Source organism: Lonchura striata, chromosome 2, assembly GCF_046129695.1.
Source record: "Lonchura striata isolate bLonStr1 chromosome 2, bLonStr1.mat, whole genome shotgun sequence".
Classification (NCBI taxonomy): domain Eukaryota; kingdom Metazoa; phylum Chordata; class Aves; order Passeriformes; family Estrildidae; genus Lonchura; species Lonchura striata.
Window position 1 is genome coordinate 32,104,700 of NC_134604.1, and position 13,925 is coordinate 32,118,624.

The following is a 13,925-nucleotide window of genomic DNA, read 5'->3' on the forward strand; positions in this document are numbered from 1 at the left end:
TAATCTAAACCTTCCCTGTCACTCTGAAACCATTCTACCTTATCCTATCACTCCATGTCCTTGTTTAAAGTCCCTCTGCAGCTCTCTTGTAGCTCCTTCAGGCACTGGAAGGTGCTCCAAAGTCTCCCTGAAGCCTCCTCTTCTCCAGGCTGAACAACACTAACTCTCTCAGCCTCTCTGTAACAGAGGTCCTACTCATCCCAGGGTTTGTTCAAGGGCATGTTCGATGGGGCTTGGAGCAACCTGATCTAGCAAAAGATATTCCTGTCCATGGAAGAGGGGCTGTTATTAGGTGATCTTTAAGGTCCCTTCCAACCCAAACCATTCTGTGGTTCTGTGAAGCACTCACGTAGGGAGAGCAGAGCAATGAAGAGTAGAAAGGTGTTAGAGTAAGCCCAGCTTTCTTCTGATCATGCAGTGCTAAGCAAAAGGCTGTCCACATGGCCATGGGACTGGGGACCTCAACCCCATTTCCCATGTTTGTGTCACCTGCTGTCCCCTCTAAGGAGAAGAATTCAGGGAGGATTCAGGATAGAGGAGAAGACAAAATGCTTAAGCAGCCAGGTGCTGCCAGAGCTTGGTTTGTGATACCTGAGATACCTCCTTTAGATACAATCCCAGAGAACCTTTCCTCTGCTGATTTACCTCACTAGATCTTTAGGGAAAGGCCAGTCTCAGCATCCCTCAGGGTCACACCTCCCACCCTGATCTCAGGTGCAGCATCAACCCTCTCCTCCACTACAAACCCCGATGCCATGATTTCATTCCTCTAATTAAGGAACTTCTTGCTGTTTGCCTTCCACATTGCTTTACAGCCCATCAGAGAGCTGCTTGATTTGTGGCTGTGCAGAAGTGAGTGCTGATAAAGACAATTAATTAACAGTATGGATTTCCCAGCAGAGTTCTCAATTAGCACGATCTGTTTGCCAGCCAGCCGTGGTGCAGATCAAGTGTGTGCACACCCCAAACCACAGCTGATGTAGTCAGTGGGGCAGAGGGATTTCATCAGGCCTTGTGGTTTCCACCTTGCATTGTATGCAGAAACTGGGAAAAAAGGGGTCTTTTCATGATTACAATATGGATCTTTGGGTAGAGATGTCATTGCTGCCATTAAATACTTGGCTGTCATGTTCATGCTGCTCTCCTGGGCATGGTCATGCAACAAGCTACAAAGTGAGGATCTTCTGGATGCCAGTGACCCCAGGATATTCCTGCCTGGTTTATGAACTGAATTTCCTACTTTAACTGGTCATAGACTCACCTAAGCTGAGCAAGAGCTCTAAGGTCATTGAGCCCAGCCATTAACCCAGCATTGCCAGTCCACCACTAAATCATGTTCCTGGCAGTGCATGGTAGAGGAGAGTGGAAAGGGAGGAGAGGCCTGACCCTAGGCAGTCTTAAACTAGGAGGAAAAGGGTATTATGAGGTTCCATAATAGCAAGAAGATGCTGATGAAGTTCAAATGGGAAATGAAATACCAATATTAGCAGAATGGATATGCAGCTTATGAACTATCTGCCAAGAGAGGTGGCAAAATCTCAGGCCAAGGACCTGTTTGCATGTGTGACCAAAGATATCCTCAAGTATCTCAGGTGCCCTCTGAGACCTGCCCCCTGCTAAGCACCTCCCCAGCCTCTGGCAAAGGTTTTTGTAGAAGGAGAATTGTTGAGTTCAGCCCTGAGACAGGTTTTGAAAGGGGAAAGTCCCCCACCCATGCTTTTTGGGGCTCTAAAGGGTCTTGCTGAACATCACATTGCCTTTCAATAGCCTCAACTTCTCCAACATGGTCAAGGGCAGCAATTTGGGTTCTCATCCAAGAGCTGCTTCTGCCAAAATTATGAGGAGTTGCTACAGTGTTACAACTGCTGGTCCTTTGGTCACAATGACCCCCATAAATAAAAGAGCTAATTAATGCCCATCTCCTCCCACTGGTGATTGACTATGACCTTGAGTGACCTTGCTTAATTTAACTTTCTCAACCAGCTATTTTTGACAGCAAATAATTTAACATCCTTGTGACCCCAGTCTCGCGTCTCTCCTGCCAACTGGCTCTGCAGTTTAAATGAACAGCAATAAATAAATACATATCTGCAGAGGGACCTAAATGACTCCCATTACTGGAGCATCTGAAGGCCTGCTTAAATAAATCAAGTGAGTAGGAGATTATGCTGCAATCATGTGGAGAGGGAAAGGAGAGAATACATTACTGGTATTTCAGAGGCTGCAACTCAAGGGTGAAAAACTTTGCAGAATTCAGAACAATGAGGTTTAATTCAAGTGCAGATGGACAACCAGAGGCTCATTTTGTGATGTCTTCAAAGAGGAGCAGCAGATTGCAATCTGATGGGATCACCAGTGCTTAGAACTCTCACCAGGCAGCTCTTGCCTTGAGGATGGGACTGTTGGAGGCTGTTCCCTACATCTCCATGGCATGAAAGTGAGGATACAGGCACCAAGTGCCCACCTGCAGTCATCATCTCACTTTTCCCACCCAAAAATGCCCTCAGGAGAGAAGAGCTGCCATTGTAGGAGCAGGGATGGCAGGACTGAGCACCTCTTCAACTCCCACTGCTTTGGGCAGGCAGACACTCACCTCCAGCCATCCTGGGATTAAATCTCACCTTGGGGTCTCCTGCATGAAAAGGAACAACAAATATTCCTGGGAGGAAGGAAAACCTCACTAAGGCATCTACTTTGAAATCCCAGAGTGAATCATGATATTCTATTTGTTGGAGGAATCACTGACTGTGGCTTTCCTCATCCACTTTGCCTTTTACCTTATTCCTACTTATCTTTGGGGTCTGGTTTTAAAGAGTCATTATTTATTTGTTTCCCCTGCCCAGCCTTCATGGTAGCCCTGTCACTGTGGCTTCATTTGCATGACCCTGAGGACACGTGAAGTGTTGTTATAAATCGTATTTACGTAATTTTCCTGCCCCCACTGAGGCTGAAATCGAAAATGCAACTAAGTTAATCAGGAAAATCTGGGCCTGCCACGAGTGCAGGCTGGGGCTCCACTTCCCTGTGGGGCAAGAGAAATGTCTGGGGACCCACTTGCTGCTTAAATGTGCTGGAAAAGCTTCTCCCTAATGTTTTCCAGCTTTTCCCTAGTGCTTTCCAGCCTGCCAACAAAATAAAAGCCAGGCTCCTGCTGTTGATATGTCTCAAGGGTGAGTACTTTTTATATTTTCTTTTTTCCTCTTTTTAATCCTTTCATCCAGCTAGCTCTGCACAGCATCACTCATCACCCCTGTGGGTGACAAACTCCACCCCGTGCCCCTCTGTCCCCATGTCCCCAGTAGTGAGAGCCTCCCCTTCAGCAGCTCTGGGGTCAAATTGGTGAAACAGCTCAGTAGGAAATTACTGTTTATTAAAGCAAACCCACAGTGGCTAACTGGGCAAGAGGTACTTCTACTGGTGAGAGGAAGGATGGATGACATTAATTAATTTACACTGATGGAGTGTCTCTCAGTTAAAACACATCGCAAATCAGAAGAGGGCTCTATGCTCTCCTTGCCCTCCCAGGGGGCAGCAGCAGCACCTTCCATCCTGCCCTCATCTGCCCGCCAGCTGGTTTTAAGGCTATTAGGGGGATTCTGGGGTTGGAGACCTGCTTAGGGTCTACTCTTCCCCCTTAAAATCTTCAGAGACTGAGGGTTTGTCTTTTATTTTGGTCTTTGCCTTTTGCTGCTGGAGTTTTCCACCATGGAGGGGTGATGGTTCAGCACTGCACATGGACAGACTTGAGAGCTAAATACAGCAGGGGTTAGGGTTATTTTCTTGGGTGATTTCGATAAGGGGAGAGAACAGAGGTGTACGAAACATCTGGTTTTGAACAGCCCTGAGATCAGTGGGGGAGAGGGGAAAACAAGCAAAGAGAAGGAAAATGTTAGAAAACAGCTTTTGCTGCCAAACAAAGCCTTTGTGGAACTGCAGAGTTTTGGCTTTCCTAATCATTCAACTAATAAATGAATTGAAATAATTGTAGCACAAATATTGCATGAATTGAATAAGTAATGAAATTACAAAACTAACAGGAAAATACCTTAATATGAAAAGTTCATGAGGGTTTCAGATAATGAGAAACTGGAGGAAATGGCTGGTCCTAGAGGAGGTGAATCACTCATGTGATTTGTGGTGACCATGTAGAGCTGCAGGTGACACCTCGATGGGAACAGAAGCCTGTGCCAGGCCATGCTGCTCTGGGCATGGCCTCCTTTCTAATTTTATCACCAAAATTTCACTGCATTACCACTAATGTGGTAAGCAGATGTCCTTAAGCATTCACACTGTCACTGCCAGACAGCAGCTAACCCTGGCTTTTTGGCTCTGTTTTTTTGCTGTTTAGAAGAGTCTGACCACCCATAATTTTAAATGTGAGAAGTTTATTCTTGTCACTTCCAAATGTTTTCTTTAATTGTTTTTTTCCTTACCATCTATTTTTTACTTCAAGTATGATCAACCATGAACACTACCAATAAAGCCTGTGTGTCAAGTCAGCACATCAGATCAGAGCTGCCCCTGACAGAGGGTCTGTAAAACCTCACTGGCTCCTTCCCATCAAGGGGGATACGCTTTTCTGTGGCTCTTGTTTGGTTTTCCCCTATTAAATGTATTTTTGTGAGCTGGGAAAGCTTTCCACCAGTCTGGACACCTTGGCTCCATCACCAGCCCCACGCTGCCTGCTGCACATTGACCTCCATGGATGTGCAGGTGGGCTAAGTGCATGTCCAGCCTTTGACCCCCCTTTCCCAGTGCCTCAGCTTCCCTCTTACAAAAGAGAAAAGGGGATTAACTTTGGTCTTGGGCTGGAAAACACATCTCCTCAACCTCTGTGATCATGCCCCATGCTGTTCCTAACAGGGGATGTGCTCTTTGCACCCAAATCCTGCAACTTCTGATCATTCTCGCTTGCACTCTCCATGGGCTATGTCCCAGCTCCCTGGTGTCTCGGTGGCCCAGCTGGTGGTGGTGCATAGTGCTCCACTTTGTCCAGTTCCCAGTGCCAGGGCAAGGTCCCAGGGCTTTGTCCCACTGTCCAGTGCCAGGGCAACGCTGAGCCAAGTGCCAGTGCCTGAAAGGTCCCAGTGGCTGGTGCCAGTGTCCAGGTATGCAGGTGCTGGTCCTAGCTCCAGCTCCCAGCTGGTGCTGCTGGTGTCAGGGTAGGCCCAGTTCCCCATTCCTGTTCCCACTGATGGGCCCTTTTCCTGGGTGATCCCAGGTGTTGGTGCCCGGGCTATGTTGGACCTGGATCCCCGTTCCCAGTTCACCACAGTGGTCCCCAAGTCCTGGACCACCCATTTCCCACTACCGGGTGGTACCAGTCCCCATTCCCAGTAGTGCCCACAGCTCCCAGCAGTGGGGAGTGCCGCTTTCCGGGGCCGCTTCCCATTCCCAGTGAGAATTCCCGGTGCCTGTTTGCTGTCCAGTTCCCGTTCGCGGTTCCCATTGCCGGTGCCGGTGGCAACGTGGTGCCGGTCCCGCGGCGTGTCCCGGTGTCGGTGCCGGTGCCGGCGGCAGCGCGGTGCCGGTCCCGCGGCGTGTCCCGGTCCCGGTGGCAGCGCGGTGCCGGTCCCGCGGCGTGTCCCGGTCCCGGTGCCGGTGTTGGTGCCGGTGGCAGCGCGGTGCCGGTCCCGCGGCGTGTCCCGGTGTCGGTCCCGGTGTCGGTGCCGGTGGCAGCGCGGTGCCGGTCCCGCGGCGTGTCCCGGTGTCGGTCCCGGTGCCGGTGGCAGCGCGGTGCCGGTCCCGCGGCGTGTCCCGGTGCCGGGCGCAGGCGCGGCGCTGCCGCCCGTCGGGGCGGTGCTTGCGGGAGCCGAAGCGCTGCGGGCAGCGGCGCGCCCGGAGCGGCGGCACCGGCACCGGGCACCGCAGCAGCCCCGGGCAGGTAAGGCGACCGCCGGCCCCGGGAGGGGGTGGCTGGTCCCTGCGGCCCCGCCGCTGCTCCCTCCGCGGGGAGTCGGCTCCGCGCCCCGCCCGGGGGTCCCGCCGCGTCCCGCCTCGGGGGATGCTCGGGGGCACCTGTGGCTTTGGGAACCGGGTGGCAGCTGCGTTCCGGGGTGGGGGCAGCGTGTGTTTGCACGTGAGCGTGTATGTGCGTAAAGGGTTTTTGGGGAAAAAAAGCCCGAAGCAGGCAGCCTCCTCCTCCCCTGCGCGGAGCACGCTGCTGCCCTTGCCTTCAAGAGCGCGGGTGTTTGGGGGTGCTGAAGTCGGGGTGCTCGGTGTGGCGCATAGGAAAGTTGCGTCCCGATGGTTAAAACCCCACAGCTGCCCCCCAGTTCAGCTTGTAGAGCCAGGCTGGACAGAAACTTTGAGTGCCGAGGCCTGGGCGCTGGCTGGAGAGCTGGAGAGTAGCAGGGTTTCTGCACTGAGAAAAAAATCCTGAGGTTTCAGTATTGCTCTTTGTTCCGGTTTTTTTTTTGTGTGTGTGGTTTTTTTTTTCTTTTTTTTTTTTTTTTTTTTTTTTTTTTTTTGGGACAGACAAAGGGGTTTTTAGAAAGTGTCCTGGAAAGTTAAGACAAGAGAGAGCTCCTGCTTTCAAGAAAGGCTAACTTGCTGCTGGGATGCAGGAAACTGATGGCTTTTGAGGTTTCCAAGCAGAGATATGAATCTGGATTTCCCAAATCTCAATCTTTCCTCCCTTCCCTGAAAAATGTTATTTCGAGCTTGAGACAGCAGCTTGGTGCTTTCTAGCAAAGGGTGTCCCATTGGATGTGGCTCTGGTCTTCTATCCCTCACCTCCCACTCTGGTAGCTGCAGGTGAGCGTGGGCTGCACGCCTGGCTCTGCACGCCTGGCTCTGCAGATCCAGCCTGTGTCGTGCTTGGATATATTGCCAGTTATTTATCACCAGTTACCATTTCTGCCTGGATGCTGTGTTAGCTCTGGGCTTGGTGCGGAGTGCAGCCACGGCAAATGGAGCTGCAAGCAGAGCAGGGAGCTCACTGCGTGGTGGAGAATGCTCTTAAATCCTCAGCTGCTTGTGTTCTGCATCCAGCAAGGACCATGCTGCAGGCTTTCCCCAGAGCACCTTTTATCTCCATCCCATCTTGTATCTTTGAGGGATCTGCCTGCCAGGGTTGGCCTGGGTTCCAAGCATGCTGAACCACTGTTACACTGGAGGGAAGGCAACGTGGGGTCCCTGGAGCTGCATATCTCACCCCTTGCTCTGCACGTGGATTGTGGTAGCCTAAGGTGCTGGGAGCCTGGCTGGCCCTGCTGCTCAGGGTAGCAGTGAATTGAGGAGGAACAAATTTTGGCATACAGGCAAGAGTCACCTGTTGGCAGCATCCTTGGGGCAGCAAGAACTAGTGCAGGGGTAAAGCAGCAGAGTCAGGCATGGATGGAGGTGCAGAGCCTGGTGCAAATGCTCACCACTTACTTCTGTTCAGTGCAACATATTGCTACAGACACATCTGTCCTGGTGGGATCTATTTCTCCCTGCTCTTCCCAGGAACATCAACTGCCTCCTACTTATTTAAGTAATTCTGTCATGTGAATCACCTGGGGCTCAGCTCCAGCCCATGACCCAGGCAGTGGGGTTATAAAGCCCAAGAGGGAGTGAGAGGTGCTCTTTCAGAAACCCTTTCTATACCCTTAGGAGTGGGATGTGAGGTCTGGACCCCTCCTGCAATGGGTGCATGTGTACAGGTGCTGCTGCATGCATGGGGGCTGGCGTGGTTGGTACTTACCAGCAGCTGTGTGCTGGAACTGGTTAGAAAAAACTTTCTTCTTGGCAGCAGAATTAAGGATCAAGTCATGAGCGAAAGGAAAAGCAGGTTTTGAGGAAGCCAGCAGAGCTTGCTCTAGCAGGCCCTGCTGAGAGTAGAAATCAAGTCCCTTTGTCATGTTGTAAGGACACCATGATGACACGCAGAAGGAATAATGCCTTCTGCAAAGCAGTGACACATGAAAGAGGGGCAAAGTGACATGACCAAGGCACTCAGGTTTGTGGCAGACTCAAGTCCACCCTGCTCCCTGTCATCAGCACCCCAGTCCCTGTATGAAATGACTTAGGTGTGGTTCTGACATGGCCACAAGCCCAGGAGAATCCCTGCCCAGCTGCTGTGTCCACCATGGCAGTTTCTGTTCAAGGGAGCTTTCAGCTGGTGATGGACAACTACTGTGGGTATTCTCAAGCCTCTGAGGTGGAGGGAGGTGGAAACCCACAACTATTACTAAAGGGGACTGAGTTGTAGCTGTGCCCTAGATTTTGGGGAAAGGAGATGCTCCAGGTCTCCTTTACCTGGATGTGCTTTTAGTTCACATGGTGCATGTGGGGTATGTCAGTGGAGAAGATTTCTGCTGGGGGGGCCTGGGGGAGGTGACAAAGAGCACTGCTGGACAGATTAAGCCCACGCAGCAGAGCTTCAATCTGCTTAAAGCCTTTAAGGGAGGATCTGAGCTCATTCTCATTTTTCATGCCGAGATCCACCTGCAAAACCAGGCTGAGAGGTGGATGAGGTGCTCAGCCAGAGGGCAACAGCTGACCTCGAGGAGGGGTTCAGGCTATGGGGCTGTCCCCCAAGTTGTACACCAGCTTGTGCAGTGGGGCACACTGTGTCTGGACTTTGTGCTATGTTTAGAGATTGAATCATATTGGGATTGCTGAGACGGGGTTTCAGGGCTGCTTTGGTTCTGAATGCCCCCAGGAGTGTTGCTAAAAAGCTAAGGGAAACAGGCAAAGGGTGTTTGTGGGACATGGGTACGGAAGAGTTAACGTGGAAGAACCAGGCTTTTCGATCTGGTGCTTGAGAGGGATTAACTCAGCCTGGAGCAGGTGCAGGGAAAAGGGCTCTGAAGCTGCTCCGAGGGATGGAGAGCTATTATACAAGGCTATAAAAGCCGAGCCCAGCGAAACAAAGGCAGAGAGAGGATGTGCTTGCTGGCTCCAAATACATCCAAGGGGTAAACTCCAGGCAGGCAGAAGAGCGATTTAAACTGGAGGCAGTGTTGGTGCTGGGGTGTGAATTCACTCAGTTTAGCTTAAGAGGCTTGCTTAGAGGCTCTGCAACTGTGTCACATCAGAGGAGAGTAAGAGAGTGTGAATTAGCTTGGCTCTGCTAATAAGGAGGTCTTAGCATTTGTCAGTGTAGGAGGCCGGGACTCTGTGGTCCAGACACCCTGTCCTGGTGCCTCCTTTGGGAAGGGCTGTGTTAGCCATGCAGGTCTCACCATCTTCCTGATGTGGGACCAGACCACCAATGAAGCAGGTGAAGCCCAGCTGAGATAATTTGTTGTCCTTGATTATGCCTCAAAAAAATGAATCCATCTCTCCCTTTCCTGGTTGCTGAGCGGATTAATAACAAAGCATCCATGCTTTAAAAAAGGCTTTGGCTCTGATCCCAAGAGGAATTTAGACAGTATTCGTGCTGGGGTATGATGATACGAAGAACAAGTGCATCCTCTAAATCTGCTCACGCTTGTGCATTAATTATTGGATATTTTTGGCTGTCCAGAGATGCCAAGATTCTTCTCCTAATGCCTTCTCCAAGCAGGGCAGCATCAGGTTAATACAGAGAGAAGGAAAAGGATGCAGCTGTGCCTTGAAGGCTGGGATCAGGCACTCACTCTCTTCCTCCTCACTAACCTCCAGAGTTATCAAGTCCTTTCTCTGCAGATGTCCAGAGATGAAACCCCTTCCACAGAGAAGCCTCCTCAGCCCACACAGATCTGTGCCACTCTGCTCGTGCCGTGGTGGTGCAGGGCACACTTGGGCATCTTTACTCACTGATGTCTTCAGGCCTTCACCTTCACCTGCTCTTCTGAGGGGCTCTGGGGCACAAAGCCTCAGCAGTGGGCTTGTGCTGACCTGCTCCGGGCCAAAGGGTGCTCCCGCATCTCTCCTGCATCTCCCATCCCTGCGGGCAGTGTCACGGGTGGGGAATGAGGAGCAGTGATTACTCTGCTCTGCTCACTTCCAGTTGATTACCCAGGGAGAAAGGGCCAGGCTCTGGGCACTGCAGAAAATGGATACAGACCCAGTGGCTTCGTGGAAGCTACGTTTTTTCACCAGTCAAGCATCTGTCTGGCTGCATTAACCCTTTACGTGCTCTGAGCTCTCCCTTTCACACCATGGAGACTTTTCATCCATAGCCTATTCCTACTAAATTCACTTGCACTGTAGGAGGCACCCCTTCAACATAGGAGTGACTTCTTGAGGTTGTGGAGGGAAATAGGAATGGTTGCCATTGAGTTTTTCACCCTCTCTGGGAAAAAAAATCTTTTCTGCTCCACACTCTGTGGCCAAGGAGACTTCACAGTTTTTGCTTTTCTGTGTGATGCATTGGTTTTTCAGCCAATACTGCAGATCCTCATGCTCTGGGGATCTTTGTGGACTGGAGATGTGACAGATGATACCCCTGCAAAGCCGTGCTGGGAGCCCGCGGGGTTTGCAGCATCTAGGTCAGAGACTGGCTCCTTTGGGCCTGGTCCAGCCCTTCAGAGGGGCTGGACTGAGCTCCTAAGCCCCTGGCTGCAGCTTTTGTGTCCCAGTTCAATAACACTTTGATGTGTTTTGCCTTAAAATACTCTTCTGGCAGAGAAAAGCTCTCCCCGCCCCTTGGTTTGCCCTTGTGCAGAAATGACCAGTTTTAGTCATTCCACCATCCATCTGAGCATCAGCTCTGTTCCCTCCTGTCCTGTGACTTCCATCCATTGGGAACGAAGGTTAAAGGGAGAGGGGACTATAAAGCATCCCAACCTCCTTAAGTCTGGCCCATTCTGGGAGGCTGGAAACCTTAATGTGAAGCTCTGAAATGATTTGTGGGAGAGGGCTCCTTCTCCGTACCATGCAGGGACTTTCCCAGCTTACTGCAGCCCCCAGCAGAATACAGATGTTTTGGAAAGGCACCAGAAGAGGTCATGAGGATGGTCAGAGGGCTGGAGCACCTCTACTATGAAAACAGGCTGAGGGAGTTGGAATTATTCAGCCTGGAGAAGAGAAGGGTTCGAGGAGACCTTAGAGCACATTCCAGAACATAAAAGGACCGCAGGAGAACTGAGACATTTTACAAGGGCATGGGGAGATGGGACAAGGAGGAATGGCTTCAAACTGAGAGAGGGCAGATTTAGATTAGATGGTAGGAAGAAATTCTTTCCTGTGAGGATGTTGAGGCACTGGCACAGGTCACCCAGTATAGCTGTGGATGCCCCATCCTCGAAGTGTTCAAGGCTGGATTTGATGGGCCTCTGAGCAACCTGGTCCAGTGAAAGATGTCTCATGGCAGAGGGGTTGGAACTAGATCATCTGTAAGGTCTTTTCCAACCCAAACCATTCTGTGGTTCCATGATTCTTTGAAATTTTCTCCTTGCCTGGCTGCAGCTCATCCTTACATGAGGGAGACTGCAGCCCTGGTTTATTCTTTCAAAGTTTATTTTGTGACCTAGCTGTTTGATAGACATAGCTATCAAACAAGGCTGCAGCAGACCAGGGCAGGGCCATGCTTTTACCATCAGGAAAGGTACACAGAATATTGCTTCCTACGTAGCTACAGCATGACAGGCAGCAGCAGGTCACTCTGAGCTCCTGGGGAAAAGGGCAAAGCTCCAGCTCTGCTCCTGCATTGCCTTCCCTTAAACCATGATGCACCGTGTTTTTGTGGCTGTTCCTGGAGTGTTTTTGTGGCTGTTCCTGGAGTGTTTTGTTATATCTCCAAATAATCCATACAGTGATTTCTCTGTGTGTCCCTTGCAGCAAGCACCCTCCATCCCAGTTTTCATCACATTTCCACTGGTTTGAGCTCCCCTGACTCCTTGGTGCAGGATGCAGGTGGCTTTGGTTGACTCCATCCCTTCACAGCCCCTCCTGTCCTCCAGTCCTGTATAGAGACGAAGGATGCATGTCTGTTTGTCTCTCAGGGTTTGGGGTTCATTTGTTGTATTTTTTCTGAGGCACACCCTGGTAATCAAAAGCTTCCTATGAAATGTCTGCAGGCTTATTGCTCCCAAATCCTTGAAGAGCTGGTCCTACCAGTTGTTTGAGCATGTGTAAATACTGTGAGGATTGCTTAGGGGTGATTAAGGGAGGTGATTTCTCTGCTGAGCAAAGGGAAGCCTTGATTTGATAAAAGCTGCAGCTGCAAACTCTACTTTTTCTGAGCCAGACTACCACTGCTGCATGAGTGCAGGATGGGGATGTTGGCTGCTGGCTGCCTGCCCGGCAAGTGTTGCCTTTGGATTCTGGCAGGCAGGAGCAGGAGAGTGGTGATTTATTGCATCTGACACGGGGCTGTGCCAGGGTCCTGTCCCATGCAGGGGAGTGGAACTCTTCCCTGTGCCACAGGGTACATCTCATACATGCTCTGAGACTCGCTGCTCCAGCTCAGAGCTCTGCAGCATGAGAGTGTCTAAAGAGATACAGAGCAAGGACTTGTGGCAGGGTAGTGTCTGGGGGAGGAGGAGGAGGCTTAGTCCTGATCCCAGAGGGCTGTGCTCAGCCCACACTCTCCTGATAGCTGCTCAGCATGGGTTAGGAACATGCTCTGAGCCTCCTCCTGAAGAAGCCGGGCTGTGCAGAGAATCCAGACATCAGAGCAGTGATGGGCATTTTTGTTTGGGTGAGAGCAGGGTGATGGGTCTGGCTGGCAGCTGTGGTAGCAGGAGCCAGCACCAGCCTTGCTGAGCTGCAACAAAGCAGTAGGTCTTCATAAGAGGAGGAATCCTCATCTGAGAAGTGAGAGGTGTGGCTGTCCATGGCAGAAGGTGTTGGACTTCGTGACCTTTAAGATCCCTTCCCACCCAAACCATTCCATTACCCTGTGATCTGGAACAGAGTGGATGCGGTGCCCAGCATCGTGACCTGTATCCATCTCCCTGAACGAAGTGGAAAACTGATGTCCAGTCCCTGCCTAGAGAAAGCAGGAGCTTTTCTGCTCCAAGGGTTGTATGGCAAACTCTTACCCTTCTGTTTAGAGAAGGGCAGCACTGCTGAAATGAAGGAACAATGGGGGGGAAAAGCTGGCTGGAGGTTGGGGGAGTTGCAGCATCCAAAGCAGAAACAGTTTGAAGGTCCCAGATTAAGACAGTGGGAACTTACATTCAGACCTTTCAGCTTGTAAGAACTGAGTGGATCCAGTAACAAGGATTTCTAATAAATCTCACAGATTTGAAGTGGTCCAATCTGCCTAAGAGAGACCTGTTCAAAAGCAGTAGCACTATCAGTTGCTGCGAGCCTTTAAACATTACCTTTGTGCTCATGATGCTTTAGAATAGCCACAAAAAGAAAAATTCATTTAAGACAGAGATGGAAAAGGAGGTAAAATTAAATTTAAAACCAGCAGATTTTGCTGGACAATCCTGAAACTTTTACAGACAAGGAGAATGTTCTTATCAGTCAGTACCCAGGTGTGGTCTGATATTTGCTGTTGTGACGTTGGAATTTACAGGATGTGGGTTTTGGGAAGTGACTGGCAAGTGGGTTGAGGTCCTATCAAAAAGAAAACTGAGCAGGGAAGACCCAAGTCTGAAGTGGACTTTGTGCCTTCTTGGACTTTTCTACAGAGTGTCTTGGTGCTTTTATTCAGATTTGGGTTAGGCAAAGAGAAAATCCTAAAATGGTTTATTAGCAAAAGCTGGGAGTCTTGGCAGAGGTTTGAGACCTGACTTGAGGCCATTAGCTGTAGGACTGGGGCAAAACCTGTGGTGTGGAGTCTATTGTCAGAAGCATTTGGGGTGACCCCATCATCTGGAATTGCAGGAGATGTTCCTATCCTGCTTGAAGTGGAACAGGTCAAGGGATAAATTTCTGGAGTGGCCAGGAGCCTCTCAAGAGGAGACCTGAAGGATGTGGTTGTACCTCTGGGTCTCTGTGAGGATGGAGTTTTGGGCTCTGCCTGCAGCAAGGGGTGAAGGTGATGGAAAGAGAAGAAACCCATTGCCTTGAGCATGGTTTGGCTTGGAAGGGTCCTTGAAGATCATCTTATTCCAGTA

At 50.6% G+C, this 13,925-nt stretch overlaps 1 protein-coding gene across 1 annotated transcript in view; it reads left to right on the forward strand.

The window, feature by feature from the left end:
* Nucleotides 1–5,811: 5,811 nt before the first annotated feature.
* The window catches only part of CAPN5 (calpain 5), a 51,719-nt gene continuing 43,605 nt past the window's right edge, over nucleotides 5,812–13,925 (forward strand). The window contains exon 1 of the mRNA XM_077781290.1: nucleotides 5,812–5,884. The gene's annotated coding sequence lies outside the window, so the exon portion shown is untranslated. The remainder of the gene's footprint in view (nucleotides 5,885–13,925) is intronic.